The sequence below is a fragment of the Lepisma saccharinum genome, chromosome 13 (assembly GCF_977018435.1).
Source record: "Lepisma saccharinum chromosome 13, izLepSacc3.1, whole genome shotgun sequence".
In the NCBI taxonomy this organism is placed as follows: domain Eukaryota; kingdom Metazoa; phylum Arthropoda; class Insecta; order Zygentoma; family Lepismatidae; genus Lepisma; species Lepisma saccharinum.
Genome location: NC_139241.1, coordinates 7,648,066 through 7,662,015, shown reverse-complemented (window position 1 = coordinate 7,662,015; position 13,950 = coordinate 7,648,066).

The window sequence follows — 13,950 nt, the reverse complement described above, 5'->3', positions numbered from 1 at the left end:
AAGGTCAGCTGCAATAGATTCATCGATTGATTTACTTTATTTTACTTCGCTTTGTGTGTCACTCTTGGCCAATTTTCGACAATAAGGATGATGATGATATGATGAAGTTGATGAATGGGCACTCACAAACAGCTATGCCCAGGCCGGGATTCGAACCCTAGACCCCTGGCGACGTAGCACGATGTGCTAACCACTCAGCCATGGGGGCCGGTAGCTGCAATAGAGTCGAATTTACTGAATGATTGATTGAGTTAGTTTATTTTACTTCGCTTTTTGCCCCTCTTGGCTAACTTGCGAAGATGGGAATGAGGGATGAAATGTTGAAATTGATGAATGGACATTTACAAACAACCAAGCCCGAGCGGGATTAGAACCCGGGACCCCTAGACGGCGGAACTAAAGGAAGATAGAAAACATACAACTGGATTTTAGTCACCATCAAGATTTATACTCCCCCCCAAACCCCTCCATGTATTTAGTGCTTCAGTGTGTTCCTTGATTTAGTGTTGAGTAAATTTACTAAACGCGCTGAGGAAGTTAACGCCTGGAGTGATGAAATTAACAATATATAGTAACAATAAAATAATAAATAAAAAAGACAGGGTAGGAAGTTTCTTGCCAAGTGTAGTAGGAAACCTTTGTTACAAAAAGAAAAAATAAATTTGTGTACAGTTCAAAGAGTTATTGAAAAAAAAAATGCTATAGTATCTCAACAAATCTATACTGGAAGCTGGCCGCTCAACGTATTCCGGAAAACGTTTATAAACCGTTGATGCCAGGTACCTGCGCCTTGATAATTTACTAATACTGTCTTTATCGTATAAATATCGTATGTTAGAACCTCACCTATAAAAAAACACAGTTCTATAAATTATACATATAAAAAAAATCCATTGTCGGTTTTATTTACCGTTTTGCTTTTGACGTCAGTCCACAAAAAAACTTCATCTTCGAATCTTGTATAACGCTACATGGTGCCTTGTACCCGGGAGTTCCATCTGGTTATTTGTTGAGATAGGATTATTTGTGTGTAAAACATTTGTGTTCCAAGTAAGAAAGTGAAGAAAAAAGCTGTTTGTTCGGGTGAGCAGGCTCTTTCGTTGCAGCTGTACGGGATTAAGGGATTAGCGAGCTAGCGATATGTAGGTCAGTGGTACGAACGTGGTTCGAACGTCAGTCTCTCCTTGTCAGGACTAGGGATGGCCAGATCCGGATCCGGTTGGTTCCCGGATCCGGATCCGTTTTGCCATCCCACATGCGCTTCTTTGGAAAGTAAGAATGTGTTTATAACATATTGTTACCTGCTAATATACATACTCGTATATATATAATTATATATATATCTATATATATATATATATATATATATATATATATATATATATATATATATATATATAGTGTGTGTGTGCGCGCGTGCGCGATTTGTAATTAATCAATACACTTACAAGGGAGGTCTAAGTCTTTCCCTCCGATTTCCATGCAACTTGGCAGGTGTATAGATGGGCCCAAAGGAAGAAATACGTGTTATTGTGTTACAGCTAAAAAAAAAAAAAACTGTTTTAGGAGGCAAAACCCCCCTCAAAGGTCAAGTTGAAAACAAACTGACGCAGGGATCTGACCCCTGTGTGCCACTCCGATTTCCATGAAATTTGGCAGGTGCATGGAGGGGCCCATAGGAAGAAGTACGTGTTTTTGTGATTCAGCTAAAAAACGGTTTTAGGGGGCAACCTCCCCTCAAATGTCAAGATGAGGAAAAATTGAAGTGGGGATCTGACCTCGAAACCACGTAAATATGGCATAGGAAGAAACAGGGGCATAGGGCCTCTCTATACACCTGCCAAATTTCATGGAAATCGGAGGGGGACACAGGGGTCAGATGATCCCCACGTCAATTTATCCTCATATTGATATTTGAGGCGGGTTTTGCCCCCTAAAACAGTTTTTTTAGCCGAAACAAAAAAACACGTATTTCTTCCTTTGGGCCCCTCTATACACACTTGCGAAGTTTCATGAAAATCGGAGGAGGACACAGGGGTCAGATCCTTACTTCAATTTGTCCTCATCTTGACATTTGAGGGGATTTTGCCCCCTGAAACAGTTTTTAGCTGAAACAGAAAAACACGTATTTCTTCCTTTGGGCCCCTCTATACACCTGCCACGTTTCATGGAAATCGGAGGGGGACACAGGGGTCAGATCCTCACTTCAATTTGTTCTCATCTTGATATTTGACGGGGTTTTGTCCCCTAAACCCGTTTATTAGCTGAAACAAAAAAAACAACACGTATTTCTTCTATTGGGCCCCATTATACACCTGCCAAGTTTCATGGAAATCGGAAGGGGACACTTAGATAACCTCCCTTGCTAGTCTTACACTTTGTAATTATATAACACTGCATATATTATAATGTTTTATTTTAATTTGTTTTTTTTTTTTTAAAAAAAAAGTTGTATCATAAATCTTGCGCGGGAACGAGCGAAGAAGAATTTACGAAATTTGAGTTGCATATAGAAGAAATATTTTCTTGGAAAGGAAAATATCAAGGAAGGGAAAGTAGTAACAGTGCACAGGGTGTTCAAAAATTAACTGACGAAAATAAAGAGAGCGTTAGCGTCACGGCACTTATATTATTTATGAAGCAGAGTAGAGAAGAGGATAGGCGAAAACAGCTTACATTTCTAGAAGAGGATAGGCGAAAGCAGCTTAAATTTAGAGAAGAGGATAGGCAAGAGTAGAATAAAATATTTGACATGTTGTATCAGAATGTGGAGGAAAGTAAACGAACCATGCAAGAAATGAGCGTCCGGCTGGAAGAAAAATTGGATAAGTTAGAAATTAAAGTATATTAATTGAAAGAGTAATGTAGTTTAATGTAGAAAGATAGGTCAAACGTTCGTTTTGTAACATTTTGACTATCTATTCCGTCCGCAGTCAACCACCGGTCACAGGTTTTCTTATACTGCATTTGACATGTTTAACTCAATTCGGCGAAAATAAAAAAAGAAGCACGCACTTCTTATCACTATCTTGCAGGAGGGAGAGGGACAGAGCAGAAACGTTTTTAATCCTCTTAGCTTCTTACAGAAGGCCTGATTTTCCTGCATTTACTTGGGCCTCTCCGATGTCGCAGTGGTAGCGTGGTCCCGAGTTCGATACCAGATGGAGACACACAGTATTTCGGGTTTAAACTTTAGGTCCAGTCCCGATTTGCCTTACTGTGCATAAAGTAGACTTAAAACATCAAATCCATCAATCCTGCATTTACTTGAAAGGCGAAAACGTATTAGCAGCAAAGTAAGTGAATTATCCGAAGTATGATTAGACGTCGAACTTCAGCTAAAAGAAGTAGAGATCGACTGTAAGGAAGTGGCCAGAGCCTGGGTGACGCAAGGAGCTCTTTACCATGTAATCCTGCCTCTGCGTTGCCAAAATGTTCAGCATTATTCAACAGATGGTCGTCACCTTTATTCAGTGCTAAAGAGTAAAATCATGAAGCTTACGCATCGAAAGCAGAGATGTAATATTTATCGTTGTTGAAGCTTTTGTCAACGAAACATTGATGGAAACTGGCGACATGTCGGTACTCTGGTAAAGGCTATGCGGAAGGGAGGGAAAAAAGAATTGACTGTCAGTAACAGATCTACATATTTTGGGTTCATCGCATAACATTACTTAAGGCGCCTTCAATGTAAAACACACGTAATTTTGTGAAATGAAATGTCAAAACTTTTACTGCTATTAAGTTTCTTCAGTGTATGTATCTTGTTTGTGTGTGATTTGATTTTGTTCTTTTGCATCGCTTTTCTATCACTTTTGGCTAATCGCAACGATGAAGATGAGGGATGATAGGATGAAATTACGAAATTGATGCAGGAACACTCACTCACAAAGAACACAGATGTCGTTACCATTGGCGTCGTAAACTCTCCTAACCACTTCGTACGGAGGTCGGCATATCTGTGGATCTTTTTTACGTATAGTTTTGAGTCCACTTTTATGCACAGATAGGCTGAATGGTCCTGGACCTACAGTTTTAAAATTAAATCCGAACCACTATGTCCCTTTATCGGATATCGAACATGGTATATACCTATAGAGAAGAAGGTAGAATTGTAAAGGTAGAGTTTTGCAAAATAATGTGCAGATGAAAGTTTCCATAAGTCACTTACGACAGATGTTTAAATATACAATTCAGCTGGAAATGACGGACCAATAACTATTTCATAATATTTCTACATTTCCGTGCTTTTAATTTCAATTTGTCAAGTTTTGTGCTGGGTAGGCAGTCCTGGTTTTTTCTACCCATGGGATTTTCGTCCCTTTGCTCCGCCTGTCTGTCACAAGTACAAGTATTATACATTCATTGGACAAACCAACTATGCACGTTCTCTCCAAGAACCAAGTACGAAAGTTAACTTTTACATTTCGAATTCCCTCCCCCTTTGGCTCATGGCGGTTAACAATTTCAAATAAGACATTCTTACTTTTGTTTCTTTGATTGTCCTTGTAAATACAAGATTTAAATAATATATGTAAAATAATAATAAATTTTAAAAAAACTGGGAACGAAATGTTTGATCACAGGCCAGTTTCATAAGTAAACCGTCAGAGAAACGCAAACGCTGTCTGGTAGCTATTGACTTTGTTTTGATTCATAGTTCGTTACTTTGCTATCTCATTGTTGTTAATTTTAGCGAAAGGGAAAACTATTTCACTTTGCAAAAGAGCAATTCATAATTAAGCTATAATAATAATCGATATGTTATATCGCATCGCATAACTAATTATTTTGTTATACTTTGCTTGTAGCCTGGTGCGAAAATTAGATACCGGTCAAAATAATTCTTACGCACTACTCTGGCAGCCCGATGAGTGGAAGAAGGGGAACGACTTGACGATTACTGCAGCAGATAACACCCACTTGTGCAAGCAGTAGAAGAACTCTGCCCTTGAAATATCGGACTAGGCAATTTGTACAGTCACTGGCACTCCTGGGTTGTAATTATCCAACTCAAAGTCAATTAAATCGTTACAACCCAGAACCGTTCGTGACTTGTCATGATGCAAGAAAAGACAATTACAAATGCATGCTTTTCTGGGATTCGAACCCTGAAACATTACCCTTGCGTTCTACACGTAAACAAAGACGGACTAGAAGTAAAATTTAGATTAGCATTTTTGTTTTTCAGACTCCAGTATTTGACGAAGAGAAACATTCCTCTTTTAATTTTTTATTGAAGTTTGTTATGAGGAGAGGGTATAAGCAGCAGATCTTTGGCTGCTACTAATGTTAATTCCTTGTTAAAGAAAGGAACATGCCAGTATTAAATTCTATGAAGTAAGTTTTTTTTTTTCGGGTTAGTGTAGTATTTTTTTGTCCCTAAGTAACTTTGAGTTATCAATTATAATTTGGCTGGTATGTCTGTAGGGCCTCCCCGATGGTGTAGGAGCAACGTCCTTGCCTTGTAATCAAGGGGTCCTGTGTTCGATGGAGACCAATGGCGTTATGATTTAACTTTAAACTGTAGGTCCACCATTACTAGCCTATTTATATGTAAAGTGGGTTTAAAATAAAGTTCAAGTCAATTTAACTCACCTGATTCATCTAACCTATTAAGCACAAAACATTAACAACATTTAGATTTAGGACAGCTGTATTATTCGTATATCCTCGTAACTTCCTTTTTCTCTTAAATTTTACAATGATTTTACACTTCTTCTTACAATACAGTAATATAGTATTTTTCCCAATGATGACATTGTTCTATACATATATTAATAGTGGACAAAGAACGCTGTTACTTTATAATCAAGCTTTGTAAGCAAAGGGTCGCGGATTGGATGTCAGGTGGATTAGTCCCGATTAGTCTATCTGTTCAAAAAGTGGACTTGCAACAAATCTTTATCCCTTTACCTGAATATCCAGGAACAGTAAGTTGTTGATCTGAAATAATTCTAAAGATGTTTATGTAGTTTATTTATTTGTATTGACATCGTTAGAATTAAATGCAAAATTAACATTAAAAGTTCTCCTTCTAAAAGCTTTGAATTCAAAGCTTTATTCTTCCATAGCATTTGAGCTTCAGAGAGAAGCAGACATGAGAAGAACGCTTGGCGCCTCGAAGACTGGGCGAGAGGCCGCGAAGATTAGGGATCAACAACCGAAAATAACAATTATACCAACACAAAATTAGATTATAGCAGGATACAATTACTTGCATTTTTACTTCCAGTTAGCAAATGCAGCAGTAGGCAAATTTTCCATCATTGTGAATATTATGCACATTGTTGTATGCAATAAAAATCGAGGATTGAAAGAAAGGCTCTAAGAAAACCGAACACAATATCAAAATGTCAAATAATAGGCACACAGTAGTGATAAGAGAGATGGGAGAAGATAATGTAACGCAACGTGCACACGTCGCGAAAATTGACTGCTAAGGCCTAAGGCCTACATGCCCTTCTAACCTAACAACGTAGGCATTATTAAATTATAATTGTAAAAAATATATACCTGCTAGTTGCTTAGGAGTGTTAAGTTTGGTGCAGTCAGCAAATTTTATCATCACTTGATCCCGAGCGGCGTTCACCGACAAGAAAAACATAGATCGGGTCTATTTAGTGCCCACATCAGTGAATTTCGAGTTCAAATTTTGTCATTGTTGACGTGCACTTTGTCTTTAAAAAAAATAACCGACACTGTATAAAATTTCAGGAGCTTAGAGACCAATGTATCGGGGGCCTCCCCGCATCGCGGGGGCGGCTGCTACGCCACTATCATAAAGGAAAGAAATCACTATCTTCAACTCGAGGTTTTTTCCCTTCCCCAAATTTTCCTGATGGGGACCATTACCAAAGGTACATTCATTGTTCTCTCTGTTGTCTTGTATATAGAAAAATGAATTATACGCATGTACGAGTATCAATGCTAATATCCCTGCGTAAGTATTTGTATGTTGTTTCCTTACATTTTTACTTTGAATGCACACATTTAAACAGAAGTATCGATTTCGGCAAAACAGAACGAGTTTTGTGTGCGGCCTTGCCAGCTGGAACTGTGACCAAGGATTATAGAGTATTATAGGAAGAGCATTCCGAGACACTGTGGTCTCCCATTGGCCAGGAGCCGCTGCGAGCTCTGACGTGACCAAGAGGTCTGTCAAGCGTGCGAGTCTCGCGTAGCAAGGCAAATTTACGGGAAATATGTTCAGTTTTAATTGTACATATCTTGGTTCTATCAACCATTTGCAGTAGGATATTAGGCAAAAAGCAAGGAATAAGACCTAGGCAATAATATGAAGAAGTTTACAGCACGTAATAACAATAAATTGCGTTATACAAATCAAGCAAAAGTAATGACGACTATCTTTATTGAAATCTGAAGTTGCGTATGGATAAATAAATGCAATTTTATTGTATGAAATATTTCGCTACGCCACCAACACTTAATATCCTTCATATTTTCAAATTTTCACAGATGTTTGTTATTTATAATGGCGTGTTCATAATAATTTATATATGTCTAGTATATGTAGGATGCAGCTGTTGTTATTTGACGTCGCTTTCTACGTCTTTATGGTAACCGCAACATTAAAAATGAATGATGAAATGATAAATTTGATGGGACCGTAGGCTAGATGAGTGTGGCAACTCTATAATTTGATCACCAACAAGGATAACGCCAACAAGTAAATCATGTATTGATCAAGTAATAATTAATCAAGATGTTTTTGAACACTCCACAAATATTTTACCTTTAGCCTTGTCCGATCATGAAGCAGTTTTCTTAAGTTTTCATATACCAGAGAATATAAAACAAAAAATGCAAAACATATCACTACTATAGAAAAAAGAAAATTCACCAAGGAAAATATAGGAAACTTTGTAGATTCCTTAAAGAAAGAAAACTGGACTGATGTGCTCATGGATGAAAATTTAAATACAAAAGTAAGCCTATTCACAAAGACAATAAAATATCATTTTGAAGTAGCATTTCCATACAAAACATACAAACAACCCTTTTATCAAACCAACTCAACTTCCTGGATAACCAAAGGGATAAAAAAAATCCTGTGAAACAAAAAGAAAATTATATAAAGAAATCCAGAAAAACAAGAATCCCATACTTAAAGACCACTACAAAAAATACCTAAATATCGTCAGGAAGGTAATAAACAATGCGAACAAATTAGCCATTGCAGATAAAATAAGCAAAGCTGCAAGTAAATCAAAGAAACTATGGGAAATTGTTAATGATGAAACTGGTAGGAAAAGAAAGCACGTGAACGAAAAAATAGAAATAATGTCTGATGGAGAAAAATAAGCAATCCCCTTGATGTAGCACAAATTTTTAATACATATTTTGTGAACATTCCCAATACAGTAAATAAAAATGCAGTAATCTCTACTTCTACAATAACAATATATTTAAGCAGTCCCTGAAACACAAACACTGTGTTTCTCACCCCCAGTAACTGAGAGAGAAGTCGAGAAAGTAATTATAAATTTAAAAAATAAGTATTCATCAGTGCCAGATGAATTTTCAAGTTCTCTACTGAAAAAAATGTGCAAATAGTATATTACAACCACTAGTAAGTATTTGCAACACATCTTTAGAAACAGGTATTTTTCCTAGTGAGTACAAAATAGCAAAGGTGAGCCCATTATTCAAGAAAGGCAGCAAAGGAGAATGCTCAAACTATAGGCCAATCTCTCTTTTGTCGGTTTTCTCAAAAGTAATAGAGAAAAATATGCTAAATAGATCAGTAACATTCTTAGAAAACTATAAAATTCTATCTAAACATCAATTTGGATACCAAAAAAGTAAACCAATATCAAAAGTTATTTTCGAATTTACAAAAAACATACTACAATCGACAGACAAAAAAAATGCATGTGTATGGATTATTTTTAGATTTTACCAAAGCATTTGATTTGGTACAGAGTCTCAAACAATACTTTTTGCGGATGATACAATCATCATAGTAAAAAGCCGGGAACATGAACAACTTCAAAAGAATTCCGTTTTGACAACGACACAACTAAACACCTAGCTAACAACAACAAGCTTTCGCTGAATATTAATAAAACAGTTCTAATAAACTTTAATCCAGTAAAACAAACAAAAAACTTAAATGTAATTATTAACAATGAAATCGTCAAATAAAGCAATGTAATAAAATTCTTAGGAGTATGGATAGACACAAACCTGTCTTGGGATATGCAAATTACTATTTTAACTCAAAAGTTAAAAGTTAACTCAAAAGTTAAGCAGGCTCTGCTACATGATGAGAATCCTGAGAAATGTTTTATCTGTAAATGATTTAATGACAGTATATTTTGGACAGATTCAACCTGTACTTACATATGGTATGTCTTTCTGGAGCAGTTCACCCAAAATGCAGAAAATTTTTATTTGGCAAAAACGGATATTAAAAATTATGAGAAATTCATCCATCTCAAGTGCAATGAAACAAATTTTCAATGAATTACAAATATTACCTCTTCCATGTTTGTACATATTAGAAACATTGTACTTTATTCATACAAATTCCGAAATCTTCTCAAAAAATCTAGACATACATAAATACAGCACTCATATGCAAACTCCCTCCACCTTTCTACTGTCCGCACATCCAAAACACACAACAATGTAGGATTTCAAGGTGTAAAATTTTATAACAAACTGCCAGAGGAATTCAAGAATCATAATCCAAATAAATTTAAAATGACAGTAAAGAGCTTGCTAATGAAGTATTTGTTTTACAGCACAGAGGAGTACTTTGATCATATTTTTTGTTAATAGACATAACCTTTGATTTTTCTTCTCATTAATAGACATAACCTTTGATTTTCCTCTATTTATTATGTTATGCTATTTTATACTCTTTTGTACTTTCTAATATGCTTATGTATGTGTTAATTCCTTTGTACTCAAAATTATACATGTAATTTTATTTTATACTCTTTTATACTTTCTAATATGCTTAAGTATGTGTTAATTCCTTTGTACTCAAAAATATACATGTAATTTTATTTTATACTCTTTTATACTTTCTAATATGCTTAAGTATGTGTTAATTCCTTTGTACTCAAAATTATACATATAATTTTATTTTATACTTTTTCATAAGCTTAAGTACTGTGTTAATTCTTTGTACTCAAAATTATACATGTAATTGACCTATCCCATTTCATAGTGCAATTCGTACTCATATGATCAAGTCGATGGAAATAAATCTTATCTCATCCCCCGCATCCATATATACACTCAATGTGCACAAAATGCATGTAGTCTGAATCTATGGTTCATTCCGCGTATAACGGTACTTCATTCATCTGTCTAGAGCAATTAGGCTCCGATCTACAGTCATCTGAATGAAACTCTGCATTTTGATAAAAATTGGCTGGGTCCCGGCATGCTTATATGGCAAAATGGGCTCGGTAATCAAAAGGTTTTAATTAAGAGCCAGTTTTTCAATGTGCGATGAAAGTTCGGGTTGGGCAAATACGTAGTGGTTACAGCAATTTTGGGTTTTTCCATCTGCGATCAGTTTCTCAACTGGAGGTTAAGTGGAACTGAACTTGATCCGTGCTTCATCTGGTGGTCAGCGAGATGACTGGTAGTTTGAAAATAAACATGGCTGCCTCATCAGAAGATAGATCTCCACCAGACAGTTTCTCAGGCACGTTGGACGGGAAATAATTCAATGAAAAGTTACATTGGTGTAATAATAAACTTGTTGTGCTTGGCAGAATTCAAATGAAGTGCGCAGTAACAGGTAAAAGAAAGGAAATGGTTGCCAGACTTTCATTTGTGTGCACGTTCTGGTGACATTTGTCCTATCGTGAAGGAAAATCCCAAGTGGCAAGTTGGTGTAGTGGGTAAGGGCAGCAGCTTGGAGTAGGGGTATAGTTTTATCGTCGTGAGTTTGAGTCCTGCTGCAGACTTCTTTCTTTTGTTATCGTTCATTTACCATGATTTTGAGATTGATTATGTATTCTATTTTGCGCGATCCTAACACACTTATTAAAAATTGTTGCATTTTTATATCGTCGGATAGATATAGTGTGTAAAAGTTGAATACAAAATGTGAATGTTTAATTAAAATATTTAATTTCTCCATGATGGTACGTTCTCCCAAGAAAAATAAAGTGTACAAAGTGATTAGGTAGTCGAAAGAAAGGTGCAAGATGGTAACACATTAATTCCTAATTAGCTAGATAGAGTTGTTTATATTTGATGCCGTCTCTTTTGTACTGTAGGAAAGGATAAATATTTGTACTACCTATTACCATTTTGAGGTTTGTGAAGTCGATCTGTTTTGGAAAAAAGCCAAATCTGTAGTAATTGTTTTCCCCTTGTATGTATTTCTTTGTAGCAATGAAATACGCGCGCGTTAAGTTCTGCTGTATTTACAATGTAAACAATGAATTTTAACAACCACCTGTGCCTTACAGTAGTTCTACCTTTTCACACCAGGCAAAATTTAATTTGAATTTACACACCTAGATGTCAGTGTCATCGAATTTCTCGCTCAGCATTGCAAACTCACGATTGTTACACGTCGAACTTACGGTTAACGAAAATTTGGTAATTTTACATTGTTTTACATTACAACACAATACCCGGTGTTGGTTAAGACTGGAGGTGAACTTTAACTAGTGGTTGGCTGACCAAAACGTTGACCAGACATTGAAAAACCGGCCCTAAATCTATTCCTTTTATCTATTCATATAATAATAATTCATTTATTAATTTGCTTTATTTTATTTTCCATTATTGCCACATTTGGCTAATTTAAGAAGATGGGGATGAGTGATGATATGATGATATTGATGAATTGACACTCACAAACATCCATGCCCAGGATGGGATTCGAACCCGGGACCCCTGGAGTCGTAGCCCGAAGTGCTAACTACTCTACCGTGGGGGCCGGCTCATCTCATGTAAGAATAACAATAAAATATTAATGAATTTACATGTAATTATAAATAAACCTATAAATTATACTAACGTATAATTTTAAACATTATTATTATTATTCCTCTCATCACTGCATATACACCTAGTGTTGGAAGGAAGAGTCTATTTACTGGGAGGTAGCTTAGGTATCAAACTAACACATGGTATAAGTGAGAAGCACCGGTTCAATTTCATGCAGGGTTGGCAAAATTTGTTTTTCTTTAAAGAAACAAAACATTTTTTTTGTTTTAAACATGTTTCAAATGTCTTAAACAAGAACCGAAAAAAACATGTTTTAAACAAATAAAACGTTTAAAACATAATGCTAAGGAGACTTATTTTCTAAGAATAATGTTTATAATAAGGAATATGTTAGTCATCCAAGGATGAACTGTGTTCCTACTATAAAGTAAACGCTTGGCTAACATCTTAAACACACTTATGAAATCTCCCATGTAGGCTGCTCGAGAAGCTTCAACTAATCCACAGTTGCTAGGCTGCAGTGAGTCCACGTGTAGCTACTCTGTTTCTTCTTATATGACATTTTATCGTGAATACAACTAAATATTGATATTAACAACAATGTGCACAATTTGTAGTGTGTTGTGTTGAGTGAGGAACAAAACTGTTTCATCTATGTAGTATTCAATTTTTAAAATATTTTAAACACTTGTAAGAAAAAAGGTATTTTATACGTGACCCAAGGGTATTCATCACGATATGTTTCTTTGGTAATTCAATATAAATTTTCACCTACTGAACAGATTTCTATGCACAGTAAACAGAATGACATGCATTCAATGAAAAAGCATAGTTATGAAACATGAAAATAATCACAAACTATGAAACAACAAGTATCAAAATGTGTTTTAAACAAGTCTGAAAAAAACATGTTTAAAAGACATTGCTTTAAACATTTTAAACATTTGTGAAAAAAGCAGTGTGTTTTAAACATCTTTTAAACACTTTTTTTAAAACATGCCAACCCTGGTTTTATGGCATATATACAGCAGTGTTGCCACTATTAAATTTCCAACACATGTATCAATTACTAAGGTTGCAGTGGTTGTTGGTGTATGTACAGTAAATCACTGTATTTCTTTACTTGTCACTTTGGGAGAGGGAATGCAATGCAAAATAATGGCCAATTAGAAGATTAAAAAATATCCAAGTGTTGCGAGTTACAGATAAATTACAAAAGTGTAGAATATCGACCCCTCGACAAGTTCTAAATGTTGGAAATTCTTGACATCAAGAAATTCTCAAACTAAGGGAAGTATGACCCATCATGCAATTCTCAATCGTGGAAATGTTGCAGCACCAGGATGTCATGCATTGAGAAATTCACAATCTCAGTAATCCTAATTGTCGGGAGTGAGAAAAGAAGCAGTCAGAAAACTAAATATGGCAGAAGATCTCTCAAATGTCTGGAAATACCTACTTTTTTCTTGAGTGCAGGGAAAGTCTTTCCTTCCCATCCCCACATAATAGAGTTGATGCAGCACAGCCCTTTCCAAAACATAGCCATTAAATGATGCAAAGAATATTCGTGAAATAACCTTCCTGGACATTCTATGCTTGTGTCTTGGATGCACAATTGTATATTCAAGGATATCAATGGATGTATAATGATATTACTATATATCTGTTGGCTAGCCATACTTTACATCACAAATATCCAAAAGATATCCATTAGGTGTTCACTGGACATTTGTTTGATGTATGTGGTTGTTCAAGATCGGTCAAATAATTTATTTTTTTGTGAAATTTGCATCACAAAGAAAAGCCACTGAAAATTTTCCTGGACACAACATAGGAACACATATCTGTCGGTGGCCACTTCTGACATAATCACGGTTTTTAAATAACTTTTTGTTTTTCATATTTTAGTAAATGTGTTTTTGCATTTAAGGTATTCAAATTCAGCCATACTGGTGTACTTCCTAGTAACGGCAGTGGTACATTAACTTAACTTAGTGATGG